This window comes from Haemaphysalis longicornis, unplaced genomic scaffold, assembly GCF_048455015.1.
Source record: "Haemaphysalis longicornis isolate Haplotype H1 unplaced genomic scaffold, Haemaphysalis longicornis Haplotype H1 scaffold_2, whole genome shotgun sequence".
Classification (NCBI taxonomy): Eukaryota; Metazoa; Arthropoda; class Arachnida; order Ixodida; family Ixodidae; genus Haemaphysalis; species Haemaphysalis longicornis.
The window spans coordinates 150,108,256-150,124,393 of NW_027526295.1; the positions used below are offsets into that span (position 1 = coordinate 150,108,256).

Sequence of the window (16,138 nt, forward strand, 5' to 3'; positions counted from 1 at the left end):
TATGGGTACCGCTGGCCCTTGCAGGGTATGGATAAAACAACCCTACTTTGTTAATTTTAACCGCCAGTGATGTGTCCCCACCAGTACTTTGAGAGGAAGCTAGAATAGTTAAGACGAATTAAAAGGGATTTCCCTCCTCAGTGTCAGCAGTTGCTGTGGACGATGTAAAATTAACGAAGGAACAAAAATGATGTACCCATCCGTCTAACGACGACGATGGCTGAACGCGAAGTTTTCTGGTGATAAATCCTTTGATTGGCCAATCCCACACTGCGGGTATGTGCTACTCTGGAGCTACGCACCACTCCGCTATAATACGCACAGCAACTTCCGAGTGTGCACTCTGTATAGGCCTAACGTTTGGGTTTGGGGTGTACGGCGCGAATCGGTGCCTGCTGCTTGGCGTTCAGTGAGCAATGTTTTCAGCGGGTGCCGGTTTGGGGTGTTAAACCCCAATATGTGACGTTAGGCCTAACGTCCTAAACCTCAAAATGGGAAGTTACGCCTATTGTCTTGCGGCTAACAGCCTTACGGCATGCTGAGCAACGCCATTCTTCTCGTGACGGATTCTTTGGTTGTCGTCTGAGTACTCCAAACCGCTTCGACCATGTCGAAATGAAGCAATCCTATAGACGCCGGCTTCATATAAACGAGGGACCCGGGATTGATTCCCGTCACGGGAAGCGTTCTTTTCTTTCACTTCACCCACGGTCAGTCATCATCATCGTCACAGCAAGTTGGCTTTCCTGCTGGGCGTATTGGCGTACAATGGCATGAGTGAGGACACTAAAGCTTCGCTTTAATATATTCATAACCTTCACCGTTTCCAATGCTACGTAGGTGAATGGGGCATGTGAAATCATTTTGTTGACAGTGCTGTTGATGTTGATGTCGAAATCACTATGTTGGATTGTCCCTCAATTTCTTTACATACTCATTACGGAAATTTTTGTTTTGACTACGAGCATGGCAACGCCTATATGGACACCATTAGACCATTCTCATCCCTCTCGTGTGTCCGACCCCTGTGTTGCGGCGAAATGACAACCGGTAGATCTCGGCGTTAGCAGAGTAGGTATACCCAGAGACGGGACAAGAAGTGCGGAAAGTACATTGACAGGTTGCGGAGCGATGAAATAGGAAAATTCGGGGCACGGAATGGACTCGGACAGCGCAGCACGAGAGCGGTGGGAGAGTAATGGGAAAAGCCTTTTTTTCCTTCAAGAGGATTACATAGGCTGGTAAAGCGCTAAGTTGGGTGAGTTGGTTGCCAAGGAATTCATTGTACTAGGGAACATTAAGAGAGAAACAAAGCCGAAACACACGCGTGTGTTTCGTCTCCTCTTTAGCTTTGTCCCTGTCTTAATGCTCGCTAGTACGATGAATTCCTTACATAGGCTAGTGATGACAATGGTCAGATCCTTCTTGTCGTGCTCGTGTATCTGACCCCTGCCCAGCACGGCTTCATTGTCCTGTCGCGTAGAGAAATAAAAAAACCTTGTTGTCTTTTTTCTTTTTCAAATGGGTGTTTTATACATGTTGAAGTGACCCCAAATTCATTTCGAACTTTGTAAGACAGTGCTACAGCGCCTGAGAATTTCTTAATGCTAGGCATGCGGAATGTCAAATTTTCAACGGCGAATTGCATAGGAATATCAAAAACTGCCTGAAAATTGAATCGGATCTTATCGAACACGACTATGTTTGCTGTGGTGTGTATAGAGCATCTAAAACATCGCTTAAAAATGATAACATTAGCAAATAACCCCTGGAGCCGCCTCGTTGCAAAGAGCCCACCGCCAAAGGAGAATTCTTTCAATATGGACTCCGGCCCATTCCAATATGCTGAGGAATGAGGTAGTTCACGCAACCACTCTAGCTGTGTTACCGGTGACGATGCCCCCACTGCCACCACCATCCCCATTCCAGACACCACAGAACAAGCCGGAATGACTAGATCGCCCAAAGACATGCTAGTCCCATACAGAGAAAATATAAATCACTACAGACTAGCACGATGAAAATATACACCGGCCAACCACACCATTACCAGAAAAGAGGCTATCACGTGCAGACGGTTGCGCATAAACACATTTCCGCGTCCCTTTTCTCGTAATCGCTATGAGCCTGATGTGTAATCAAACATCCGCCCTAAGTGCATCAGCAAAGCAGACCTGCTTCCCATGGTATGATCCCGCCGTGAGCCGCAGATAGCAACAAGTATATAAAGCCACTCTTGAAGTACAATATTAAAACAATGAAAGATTGGAAGTCTGTTGTGATCAGCTCCACTCCGGAGCCACAACTTGTAGCAGTCCTAATGGACGAAGCCGCCTCTATAGGATCCAAGGAATAACGGCTGACGGCTGAGGGAGGAAAACCTTTTAAGTCGTCTACCATTCAAAACCTTTCAAATGAATTCTCTCTCTCTCTCTCTATCTCTCTCTCTCTCTCTCTCTACTCTAGGCAGTCAGGACAAACCCATCTCAGTGTCCATGAGCGATAATAAAATGGTACAAAGAATTAAAACACAATATTATGACAAGAGGGTGAGGCAGCTCGTCCGTAAAACGTTCATTAAATAGAAAAGGGGGTTGAGGAAAGGGAAAGGAAGGAAGGAGGGATATGAGGTCCTCCTATCCTGCTAAACAAGGGCTAACGTCACGGCCTTGGCTAGGTTGATCTCTAGGACCTGGTCGTCAAGTCGGCTGTTGCGCAGCAGCACTCTCATATCTCCATAGAAGGGTGGGGTGTTTGTGGCATAGCCATACGTGGGAGAGGGAGGGGGGTAGCGTTTTGTGCGTCTGAGCAGTGGGGGCAGAAGTACGGTTGGGTTGCGCGAAAGATATTGTGAAGGTAGGTATAATTGTAATAGGTGTGGATTTGGCACAGTGAAACAAACATTTGGCATACAACTTGCTATAAATAAATGTGGGTTCCTAGGGGAAGAGAGAGAGGAGATGGAGGGAGGGAGGGAGGGAGGGAGGGAGGGAGGGAGGGAGGGAGGGAGGGAGGGAGGGGGTGCTGGCCCGGCGGTGCTGGCCCGGCGAAGACGCCTCGCTTGCTATGCCAGATGATTTAAAAACAACCAATAATTAAACATAAGATGATGCTGAGCTCTTTGGTATGCTGTGATTTCAAATATTCGACTGGCTGGTATGGTCTTATTGCAAGCATCGCCAACAAGCAAAAACTCTTGATTCCGCGCTCATGCCACCGTACTGTCAGGAAACTTCGGCTTACTAAATTTTACTCCTGTATTTCCCCTCAGCTGACATACACCAGCGTTAGCGCTGAATGTTTTGGCGCTGAAGGATTACACATGTCAGGCTTTTTTGCACACCTTTGTTGTTGTGCAAAAAGCCAACCTGTAGAGCACGCTGTGTGGTGAAGCTCGGAAGTTTGCGAGTCGTGCGCCAGAGCCAACCTTCTTTTTTGGTGTGTTATCGTAAATATCGAATATTCAAACACTTCGAGTGGCAGAACAGCTCGGCGAATCGAATCAAATACCAAGCGGAATTCACTACTACGTATAAGGGGAGTAACGGCTGGAAGCGCTGATTGGTTGCCAGAAATCGTCGCTCGAAACTTTTTTTCCCCCCCAAAACCGGAAATGACGCCACGATGTGTCTCCCTAGGATATCTGGGGATCTGAAAAGGCCCCTAGTTACCTGCCGGCCTGGACGACGGCGTCGGCGGCGTTGGTGGCTCATTTCGGCACGGATGCTCGTGCCGCGCGGTTGCGGCGCATCGCTAGCTCCTCGTGGCGCGCGGTTGCGGCGCATCGCTGGCTCCTTTTTTTTTGGCGCGTTCAGGGATTTTGGCGCGCCCACGGAAAAATTTTGTCGTCGCCGTCGGATCGTGCAGAAAATGCTCATCAATTTCAAGGTATGTATACTTGTCGGAGAAAACCTTTTTTGCTCATTTCCGACATTTTTTTTCTTTTTCAGCTGCATCGGAACGTGAAATCCATTGTTCACGGATTTTGGCGCGTCCACGGAAAAATTTTGTCGTCGCCGTCGGATCGTGCAGAAAATGCTCATCAATTTCAAGGTATGTATACTTGTCGGAGAAAACCTTTTTTGCTCATTTTCGACATTTTTTTTCTTTTTCAGCTGCATCGGAACGTGAAATCCATTGTTCACGGATTTTGGCGCGTCCACGGAAAAATTTTGTCGTCGCCGTCGGATCGTGCAGAAAATGCTCATCAATTTCAAGGTATGTATACTTGTCGGAGAAAACCTTTTTTGCTCATTTTCGACATTTTTTTTCTTTTTCAGCTGCATCGGAACGTGAAATCCATTGTTCACGGATTTTGGCGCGTCCACGGAAAAAATTTGTCGTCGCCGTCGGATCGTGCAGAAAATGCTCATCAATTTCAAGGTATGTATACTTGTCGGAGAAAACGTTTTTTTGCTCATTTTCGACATTTTTTTTTTTTTCAGCTGCATCGGAACGTGAAATCCATTGTTCACGGATTTTGGCGCGTTCACGGAAAAATTTTGTCGTCGCCGTCGGAATGAAATTACGATCCTGCAGAAAATGCTCATCAATTTCAAGGTATGCGTCCACGGAAAAATTTTGTCGTCGCTCGTCGCCGTCGGAATGAAATTCGCGGTTGCGGCGCATCGCTGGCTCCTTTTTTTGGCGCGTCCACGGAAAAATTTTGTCGTCACCGTCGAAATGAAATCATAATCCTTTTAATCCTTTTTTTCAGCTGCATCGGAACGTGAAATCCATTGTGGCATTGTCGTCGCCCGGCCCGTCGGATTGAAATTAAGATCCTGCAGAAAATGCTCATCAATTTCAAGGTGTGTATACTTGTCGGAGAAAATCTTTTATAATCTGCGAGGCTCATTTTCGGCGTTTATTCTTTTTCAGCTGCATCGGAACGTGAAATCGATTGTGGCAATCTAAATTATGACCCTGCAAAAAATGTGCCCCAGCAATTTCAAGGTATGTAAACTTGCAGAAAATAAAATAGATTGTGTGGTTACGGTACTTCTAGTTTTTGTTTTTTGGTCTTGTCGAGGTGCCGCGCGCAATTCCTTTTCGTCGGAGGGCACCCGGGCCCCAGGCGACCGCAAAGCATGCCAGCGATTGTGGGTGAAGTTGATCGCAGTGATTCTTGTTTCGTTCTCTAGCTCTCCAAGGAGCTCCGAAATCCGTCGGAGGGCACCCAGGCGACCGCAAGATATGAACCTAGGTGAAGCACACTCGAGGTGCCGCATGTTGCTGGCGTTGGACGACGGCGTTCCTTTGGCGTGCACCGAGGCGAACGATATAATGTACCGCAAGATCCCAAAAATCTGACGCTGACATCCGTCAACGCGGCGTCGCTGAGGCAGAGACCAAGACGTCTGTTGAATTGCTTGTGTTGATTTGTGCACGTCAGCTGAATAAAAGCGTGGGTAGGAATTTTTCTCCACTGCTGTATTGCTTACTACTGTGTGCGCTTTGGAACAATAAATCTGGCAGCAATGATTCACCTGTGGCCTTTTCTTACTGAAATTAAGAGTAGTACGTTGCTGGCTAAACTTGCACCTGGAGCCCAGAAAAATTTCCCACCACCCTCACAGGTACGACAAAATACAAGCACACATGCCACGTGCGACGAGAAATGAAGTTGCGAGATGACAGCTGACGTGTGTTATTTATGAATAATTAACAATATACCGGAAAAGGAATGAACAAGGTAACAAGCCCTGTTCTTAAATAAGCCTGATTTAGAGCACCCCAGAAGCCAACTGCATATCACGAACACCGGATTTTTGTGATTAATCGTAATTTTTTTTATCAAGGTGAGCATCTTGAAAATAAAACGTACAAAGTGGCGGCACAAAACAGGTTTTCTGGGGAAAAGGTTTGATGCTCTGGATAAATGAATAACGGCAACAGGCATCTAAAAGCTGTTTTATAGCTGTTTGGTGGTATTGACCACAAAGAGATCGCCTGCCAGTACCACTAGATTACTACCGGTAATTGTTTGTTTGATAGCAATTAAAAGTGGCATGATTAGAGTTTTAACTTTGGACGCGCCAAATCTGCAAACGTAATAGACAAGAAACTTGCCGTGACATCTAAAATAAAAAAGAAAGAAACAAAAGAGCGAAAGGCTACTGTTTCAAATGAAGCAATTGAATAAACCATGGTTTGTTGAATGAAAGCCAAAATGGACCTGTTTGTTCTCGGCGTCTTTTTATTCCTGATTTTTTTTGTGAGAACGTCAAAATTTATCTTCGTGTAATTTCTCTTTATTGACGATATTGTCAAGCTAGACAACCTATCGTTGCCAGTATTTGATCTCAGAGAAGTCTTTTATGGGAGAATCTTCATATGACGCCACCGACAGAAACGGTCAAACCAATTGAGAAATAACGCTTAATTTGCTAAAAAAAATTAATTTAGCGACAAAGTAGTTCAGCCTCCAGATTTTGTTACGTAATGCATTCCAGTGACTTTAGGTAATCTCCGTAGTCGCAAAATCTCGAACACGATATCCTCCCCTCAACTCGCCGTGCACGAATCTTGTCCGCGGTCATCAAGCCTTTCTTGATGACCGTGGGCGGAAAAGTCAACTTCGATGACACGCGCTCGCGCTTGGGCTGGCGCTTCGTCGTCTTCTGCAAGTTCCAACACGGGAAGAATTATCCTTACCTTTTTTTCATGCCTCAATAATATTTTATTTTAAACAACGCAGTTGTCAAAAAAAACATTATTTTTTCATGTGTTTGGGAAGTTGTCGGCAAACGTTGTGGTATCTCTTTTCTGCGTGTTTTGTACGCTGGCCACTAGCTGAATGCGTCTGAATTAAAAAGAAAGTTAATTATTTTTTTATTCTTACTATCGATCACCGATTCGCTGAGGAGATGGCCGGTTCATCAAACAGCGTATTCTGTTAACTGTTTTTACAGGCGCTTTATTTACCTTTTCGTAGACCTAAACCGCATGTTTCCGTTTCATAATGTTTTTTTTTTTTTTCTTGTCAACCTGAACTGCGCGAGTGTCTTGTACCGGTGAATGCATCCGCTTAATTTTTTTTTTTTTTTTTCTGTTCGTACTTCGCGTTTTTTGAGGAGGTCTTTCTTTTGGTGTTTCGTTTCTTGCTTTTTTTTTTTTTGTACCGCCTCTTTTCCATGTATCCCAAATGTTGTTCACCAGCTTTTGGTTTTCGCTACCCAGATACCCACCTTATGTATCTGAGGCTCTGTGTTCTCAGCAAAAACGCGAACTGCAAGTTAGCATTTCCCCCTCCAGCAAGTAAACAATTATGCATTCCTCTTTTTTTATTTGCTGCTCTCCTCGTTGTTTGATGTGGTTAGCGAACGCTGGAACATGTACGCAACGAATTTGGCCAACACCTTAGCTGACCTAGGACCTTCAGGCTTCCAGGAATGGTTAAGACAGATAAGAAACGAAGATAACCTCTTATGCGGACAATGTCCAGTCAAAACGAAACTGGAGCAGATAGAGTGAGAATTTTTTTCTTGCCAGAGTTTTAGTCGCATATCCGATGTGCACATGGCAAAACCTACTCCCGGTTGCAAGGGGTAGGTCTTTTCGATACAGGGCGTTTCTGGACACGGGCGTTTCGGTACTGGACATTTCCGTGCAGGGCGGTTCGGTACAGGTTGGTTCGGTGCAATAACGAATTCGGGCGAGTGTTTGAGGCAGCAAAATTCACGCGGATTATTAACATCGGAGTTGCAAGCACGCAAATCGAACCTGTTTATTACAACTGTTGTTGCTCGCATTTGTGCGTTATTTTAGGACAGTAAAAATTTATGCGGCCTTGCCAAAAAATTGCTATCTATTTTTTTTTTCTTGAACCAGAATTTTATATAAGCAAAACCTTTTTCAAACTACTCAATCTGTAAACACACCTCATATTTCTCAATATTGTTGAGAAAAAAGAAAGTATTAGTTATATTTGAGACAATACATCAACACATAACTGGTAGTGGGAGTGTCCTTTTAATTGAACATAGATGTTCAAGCTCAAGTTTATTTCATCTTTTCGTACAACATAAGCGAGTACAGAAACAAAAGAGGTCTAGAAGTTTAGAACTGTTGGGGAGCGCTCGTAACAACAGCCAGAAAATGTATTGCTTCTTCATTACTTCGTTTCTTTAGCGACCCACCATCACCAGTATTTTATAAAATAGATCAGCGGCAGTATCATCATGTCTTTTCTCTCGTTTTTTTTATCAAAATTCAGCGACGGTAACTATTTTTTTTCACTTTCCAGGAACTACAATAACAGCTGCGTAATTAAGCGCCACCGCAGGGGCAAATGAACCTGTGTCTTTCTAACGTAATGGCGAAGATCTTGCAATACTTTGGCATTCTGTATTTGTGGGCGCTGCACACACCGCGTCATTATCAATGCATTACTGAAGGCACCTGTTGTACCTTGTCGCACGCTTCCGTCCCAGCCTTATCGTCGTTATCGGTTACTATGCTGGGTTTACTGTGTTTGTGAATTGGAAGAGCTGGAAAGGCCCTTGCATAATATTCCAAGCTGCCTGCAATTTTTCTGCTACATGCATATATATATATTTTTTGCAACGACTGTTCCCACGTGATTTTCAGCGTTCTGCCGGGAATTATACTTACCATAATTTGGTGGGGTTTTATGCATATATCAGAGATCAATTGCACCTGCAGCTCTCCATTTTTAGAGACGATAGTCCTTCTTGGACTCAATAAATGCGGGAATTTTGGTACGTCTGTCCCTCGATTGAGCCGCCCGGCTAAAGTTAAAGCAGATGTTGAACAGTACGTTTATATGTATACCCACAGCCATTTATAAACATCTAAGTAGGGTGGCAATGTCAATGCTTGTCAGTATTGTTGAGCCAAAACAAAACATTACTCATATTTGAGGCAAAGCATCAATGCATAACAAATATTTGCATTGTTCCGTTATTGAAAATACATACATGTTTGGTTTTATGAAGAATACGCCCAGGAAACCACAAAAGCGGTCGCCCGCGGAACCACTAGCGGCATTCCAAGTCAAATGGCAACAGCAACGAAAGATTTTTAACCGCACACAATCACTCATCAAAATGAAGTACGAGATTTCGGCGCACGTTAAAGGTCCTCAGGCGGTCAAAATTAATCCGGAGCCCTCCACTACGGCGCGTCTCAGCATATGCGTTGCGTCGGCGCGTTAAACACTGCAGTCGAGCATGGAACCTACACGTCGATGACCCGTACTAAATCCGGGCTCATTGCTAGGTCCTGAGGCACATGTGGCCGCATGGCAGGCCAGTGACTGTCCAACATGCCTAGAAAAAAGCTATCCTGAGAGTCATAAGCGACTGCATTTCTATGGATTAACTGAGGAGAACACGGAAGCAAGCAACACAGCAGTTCCGGAAGTAGAACGAACGCCCACCCATCGTGACAAAAATTTCCCCAAGACGCGCATGCAGGAAATTGTGGAAAATCTCATTTGCAACAATTTGTAAACCCTTTCTATATGTAGCCCGTCTGCGTGCTCACTTCAGTTAAAAAATTCGAAATGCTTATTGTGTACGTCGTTAATTTTTACCCTGTTCTTTCCCCCGTTAACTTGCAAATATGTTTGCAAATATGTTTTCAAAAAGGCCCGTTCTTCCTCCACGAGAATATCCTAGACGTGTCCGTAAAAAAAAAAAAAAAAAAAAAAGACTGGAGGAAACAGTGTTCGCTAATTCTTTTTAGCATGACAGCCCAGCCTACGTAATACCAGAGCCCCCGTAATACTCTTCATAAGATTTGCTGCATTTTGGGGGGCTACCGTATGCTTGTTATGTTTTGGATATTGAGAGTGTGCATGTAATTTATGTAATTTTTATTGTATGTAATTAAAAAAATACATAAAGAAGGCGTTAGACCATCGTAAACACCAGTCAATTGTCTTATCTGACTTGCATGCTACAAAAAAAGGCGAATATAAATAAACAACCTGTCGTAAATGAAAGAAAAAAACGTGTGCTAAAGAATTCAATCAGTTGGCTGCATAACAGGTGTCCCCAAGACAAGATGTTAAACAAAAATATATAAATATTGAATTTTTTAAATTACCTGGCAAAGATCAAACATGGCATCACTGAAAAAATAAAAGTACTGCTCCAGATTGTTGTCCACACCCACGTTAAGCGAAATAAAAATATAACGGCTGTCTCAAACAGGGAATCACCGGATATATCGGTCGCCTAAAAGTTTGCGCACCGTACACCGAACTGTCTGTGCACCGAAACACCCGATCACCAAAGATTCCGCACCGAAACGTCCTTTACCGAAATGTCCTGCACCGAAATGTCCTAGACCTCTCTTCGTCAGCCTTTCTATAATGATTTGAAGCTGTTTAACGAGAACTGCCATTCGAAGTCACCTGAAAAATTCGGATTATTCAAGCTTAAATACCTTTACTCTCTTCGTAGTATTAAATAACTTCGGTCTTTGTTGAATGTGTCCACGATCTATTTTAAAATGTAAGGACGTTATGCTCGGAAACAGTTCCTGGTCGAGGTACGGATTAACTTAAAACCCCTAGGTAGTCCGGACAGTTCATCTAAAGCCGTTGTAAAGAAAAAATTCAAAAGTGTCGTGAACTGGGCCAGTTGGTACATATTCATATTGGTGAAACAGCGCGCAAAAAACAAGGACAAAAGGAAGAGGACAACAACACGAGCGCTGACTAACAACTGAAATATTTATTACACCGTGAAAAAGTCTACAAGAGCGTGCGTGATCATAACAATCTTGACGTATGTATCACATGTGCGCAGAACAGCCACTCGTTCAACAACTGTCCAGATAGGCTACTTCGCAATCCAGTAGCGATATGGACGGGCAACTAACACAGTCATCTGAATAATTTTTAACATAAAAGGCTTCAGCTATCTCTCTTGTTCTCCTATATTTGTGAGTCATTAAAGCAGTAGTAGCATTAAACAAGGGATAGCATCCGCAACTCTTACACTGCGATGACAAATGTGACGTGGGCGTGCCCTTGAGGGAGTTTCGATGTTCGCGCAAACGCTCATTCAGGCATCGCCCCGTTCGCCCGTTGTACTTTCTTTTGCACTTCAAAGGAATGCAGTACACGACCGCGAACATCGAAATTCCCTCAAGGGCACGCCCACGTCACATTTATCAGTTGCGGATGCTATCCCTTGTTTAATGCTACTACTGCTTTAATGACTCGCAAAGATAGGAGAACAAGGGAGATAGCTGAAGCCTTTTATGTGAAAAATTATTCAGATGACTGTATTAGTTGCCCGTCCATATCGCTACTGGATTGCGAAGTAGCCTATCTGGACAGTTGTTGAATGAGTGGCTGTTCTGTGCACATGTGAGACATACGTCAAGATTGTTATGATCACGCACGCTCTTGTATACGTTTTCACTGTGTAATAAATATTTAAGTTGTTAGTCAGCGCTCGTGTCGTTGTCCTCTTCCTTTTGTCCTTGTTTTTTGCGCGCTGTTTCACCACTATGAATATGTATAGAAAAAGCTTCTCCCATACTTTTATGTTAATAAAATTTGCAATAAGGTTTCTTTTTTTTCACCCTGCAATAGCATGTTTCTGTAAAGGGAAAGCTTGTCTACCCAGCGAGTTTGTTTATTTCACAAAATGTCTGGTAGCAATTTATTTTTCCTCCACGCGTTTTATGTTTCTCTGATGAGCAAAGCTTGCTTAGACAACTTTTTTTCACATTCTTCAATCCTCTTGCTTGCATCCCCTCTCCCCACCGTACAGCACACGCCCTATCCTTGCTCGAATAAAAACATCTATCAGTCAATAATGCTCATGGCGCCGGTGACACCTTTAGAGCGAGTCCTTTTCCGTTCAAGTCATTCCTGTGACTGCCCCATATTACTGCTTCGCAAATTGTCCTATTCATTGATGGATTGATTGATTGTAGGGTTTAACGCGCCGACGCAACGCAGGCGATGAGGTGCGCCGTGCCGGGCTCCGGATTAATTTTGACCACCTGGGGATCTTTAACGTGCGCTGAAATCTCGTACACACGGGCGTTTTTGCTTTTCGCCACCATCAGAAAAGCGGCCGCTGCGGCCGGGAATCGAACCCGTGACCTCGTGCTCAGCAGCGCAACGCATTAGCCACTGAGCCACCGCGGCGGGGTTCACAAATTATCCGCATACGGTCTATCCAGCGAGTTTTCATTGGTTCGGCAGTTATTTAAAAGGCAGGTTCAATTGTGTCTGTTATGAAGGCGTCACCTCCCGGCCTTTGGCGATGATATCAGCGGTACCTCAAGGTTTGACACTGGGCCCTCTATTCTTTAAAATTTTTGTTAATGACATCCACCCTGCAATTAGGCACTGTACGCTCTCTCAGTATGCCTCTGATATGAAGCTCTATCGCGCTGTTTCTTCACTGTACGATCACGTCCTGCTGCAAAATAACATCAACGCAGTTTGGGCATGGTGCGACAGCAACTATTTGAAGCTCAATCTCTCCAAAACTATCTTGATAACGTATACTCGCAAGACTGCCCCGCTCATTTTCCCACACTCCCTGCTTGGTGTACCCGCAAGACGCGTTACTTTAGTGCGTGATTTGGGTGTAATATTGGACGCAAAACTACTTTTCAACCCATACGTGAACCACCTGACCAACGCCTGTGTCTGAACTCTTGGCGTAATTTCCCAGGCCACCAGTGAATTCACCGACCGTTCATGCTTTGTCTCCCTCTACCGCACCATAATTTTACCGAAGCTCGACTTACCAGTGCCATTTGGAATTGTCTAAGCCCTTCGTCGTCTCTTCATCTAGAGAGGATTCAGAAGCGCTTCACTAAAACCGTATTTTACCTTTACTCACCAGTGAGTTATTATCTGCACGGGGGGCTTCTCAAGCTCCTGAATCTTGATGAGCTACGTATTAGGCGTTCCAGGCGTGACCCAGTTTTTCTTTTTGACTGCATTCATTCCAAGTTTGACTGCCCTTGCCTTGTAAGCCCTGTTCACCTGCGAGTTCCAAGCCGACCACTGCGGCTGCACGGCTGCTTTCATGTTGACAGAGCACTGAGCCAGGCGCCAGCTGGCCGATGCCAACATGCCTGTAACAGTCTGTTTTTATCTTGCATCGAAAGTTTTTGCAATGACATGGGTCTTCTTAAACCGTCCTTGAAAACTCGACTTTTTGAATGCACTAGGGACGTCGCACATGCACTTCTCCCTCTGTTCTTCTGTTTCTGCGCCAAGTGAAAAAGAAGAAACATTACTGCATACTCTCCCTACGACCTCCGAGCTCTTGTTGTTCAGAAAATGTTTTGCCTTCCTTGATCACTAGCCTGTCTGATATATATCTACACATTTATTTTTACCCTTTTTGAATTACTATTTCCCTTCCTATATGTTGTCTTTTGTATGCCTTTTATTCATGTACACAGTGCATTCCTCGGGGAGGCCCTTGCGGTGTTGTCGAGAACTTTAACTAAATAAATAAATAAATAAATAAGTAAATAAATAAATAAATAAATAAATAAATAAATAAATAAATAAATAAATAAATAAATACGACTTTAATAACCTAAGTGGGGGCGGGTGAAGAGGGAAGGTAAATAAATAAATAAAAATTGCGGCATTGCATCCTTAATGTTGCAATGGTGTGGTATGATCTGTTATTACTCCGCCTTTCTTTCGATACAATTGTTGGTAATATTTCGTCCCTTCTGCTTTTTACCTGCACGGCACTCTGACACCTGTGTTTCCATTTTTAGCGCGGCTTAAGATGAAGGAAAGACAGGGACGCCTTATCAGTGAAAGCGATCCCCCTTACCAGTATAGCAGGGGAGCACTCATTGTACATCCCCGCGCACGCATTGTAACATTCTGCACGCCGTGGCAGCCACTGCCCCTTTGTTCGTCTTGGGGGCAACAAAAGCCGACCTAACCTTCGTTTTCGCTGAGGAGAGGGAGAAAGTCGAGAGGGGACAGGAGAGGGGGCAACTGCTGACATGTGCATATGAGAAGAGGGATTTTGAGCACGAGGTGAAATAACCAGTTTATTGTGAGACTGGGATTTTGCGACAGGCAACACGCGTTCGGGTTGTTTCGTGGTCCACCCCTGCAGTTCGAATCAAGCGAAGCAACACTAATCAAGATTTTGCACCCCGATAATTTTGCAGCTTGCAGTTTAGAAACTCGTTTTTCTCCGAAAATCGGCAATACTTTACTAGCGGGTGGCATCTGCTCAAAAGCCAAAGCCGAACGCTTAAAGCGGTCTTCGCGCGACTCAGTGTCGTCGCCTTCCCGCCCTGCCTTTGTAGCCGCGCGAGTCGTGGCTAATTCCTTCCCAGACTAAGCCGCCGCCCGCCCGACTACCGAGAAGAGCTCCTTCAACCGGAGGCGAATTCCTGATGCGAATGACCATCAACGAACAGCGCCGACGCCGGCTTCGCAAATCCTCAAAAGCTATGCGCGCAATTCTCTGTCCGGAGATCTTTTCTACATGGGTGGACGGCACCCTTTCGCTTCCCGTCAGCTCGTCACCGAACGACCGCATACCAACAGAGGTACTCTGGCTAAGCACCCGTCTTTTGCCACACAAAAGGAAGGAGCACAAAGCATGCACTCGGCGACCCCCAACTTCGCGTCTTGCGGCTGCATGAAATAAATGCAGCGTGGCAGCCAAGCGGAGGCGACGCCGATACATGAGCCACCGGCGGCTTTCATTAATTAAATGAGGAGCCCGAACTTCACAGTGCTGACCGTCGCGACAGCCTGGCTTCACCAGCCGATGCTTGCTATCAGACCAGACGTCCGCATGTCTCGACACTGTCACCCCCCTCGCTTACTAGCGGCGTCTCGCGACAGGTGCGGCTTCCTGGAACACGGCCAGACTCACAAACCATCAAAACGTGGGAAACCGAAATAAGAAAAATATTACAAGAATCAATTACCGAAAGATAGAGAGAGAAGTAATAAATAAGAATGTTCGTCTTGGTCATATAGGTTCTTTCATCAGAGGCCAGTTTGTCACTGGTCCCGGAAAAAATGGTCCCAGAGAAAATGGTTCCGTAAAAAATGGTCCCAGTAACCATCTAGGAAAAAATGGTCCCATGGCCCAGTCAACGTGTTTCTCTTCAAGTTAGTTGGATGTGAACTTTTTTGCGGTTTTATTTTGCCCCTCTGCGTTTTAGCTAAGGGGTTCAGAAAGAGATGGAATGCTTTAATATTCCTATAAGGGGCCGAAATGAACGCCTTTGAGGCTAAAATCAAAATCTAACAAAGAAAATTGGGTAGAAAGACAGACGGATGGAAGGATGGTTTGATGGATGGATGAATGGATGGATGGTAGGGCTGAGCACGGATTAAAGATTTTAATGGAAGTAATTGGATTAAAACCGCACAAACAACTGCGAGGCCTGGAACCGTCCAAACACGATTTAGAAAGATTTAAGAGAGATAGAAGCTGCAGCTGTCTTCAAAAAGGCCCATTCTTTCTTCATGACGATATTCTAGTCTCTGTAAGAAAAAGCTGCCGACAATAGTATTTGCAAGTTTATTTTAGCGTCACAGCTCTGCCTGCATGAAACACTTCATATTTTCTGCATTTTGGGAGCAACCGAATGTTTGTAAAGGTGCTGTCTTGCGATAGTGGGAGTGTGCCATTTATTTAGAGAAAATTACTTGCAACATACATCGTAAACATCGACTGATTTCCTTAGCTGATGTGCATGCGGCAAAAAAGAGCGAATCTACATTATAAAGTGCTGTAGTAAATAAAAGGGCCTGCGAAAGGATTTAATTAGTTTGCTGCGTAATAAATGTTTCCTGAACAAGGTATAAACAGAAACATTGAAATGCTCAATTTACTCAAATAAGTGGCGCCAATAAAAATGGCATCAATGTTAATGTGCAAGTACTGCAGTAGATTATTGGGCTCCATAACCCAAGTTAAGCGGAAATATAGAATGACTGTTTAAAACAAGTAAACACAAGATAATTCGTTTCCCGGAAAGCTTGGCTTTGGGACCATTTTTTCGGGGACCATTTTTTCCTACCTTGGCTTTGGGACCATTTTTTCCGGGACCATTTCTTGCTGCGTAATGGTTTCTGCGTAAGAAAGCTTCTAATTATAACTAATTTGCACCCTCCGTTATTAGATTC

General features: G+C 44.4%; 1 protein-coding gene and 1 long non-coding RNA gene across 3 annotated transcripts in view; both read left to right on the forward strand.

Moving 5' to 3' along the window:
* Nucleotides 1-16,138, forward strand: part of Cad96cb (protocadherin Fat 4-like Cad96Ca) — a 381,477-nt gene that overhangs the window by 90,633 nt on the left and 274,706 nt on the right. The gene's annotated exons all lie outside the window — the stretch shown is intronic.
* On the forward strand, nt 3,668-5,488 carry LOC144167444 (uncharacterized). Its single transcript, XR_013322000.1, has 8 exons — nt 3,668-3,888; nt 3,951-4,053; nt 4,116-4,218; nt 4,281-4,383; nt 4,446-4,560; nt 4,718-4,811; nt 4,882-4,956; nt 5,145-5,488. It is a non-coding gene; the product is annotated as an uncharacterized LOC144167444 (long non-coding RNA).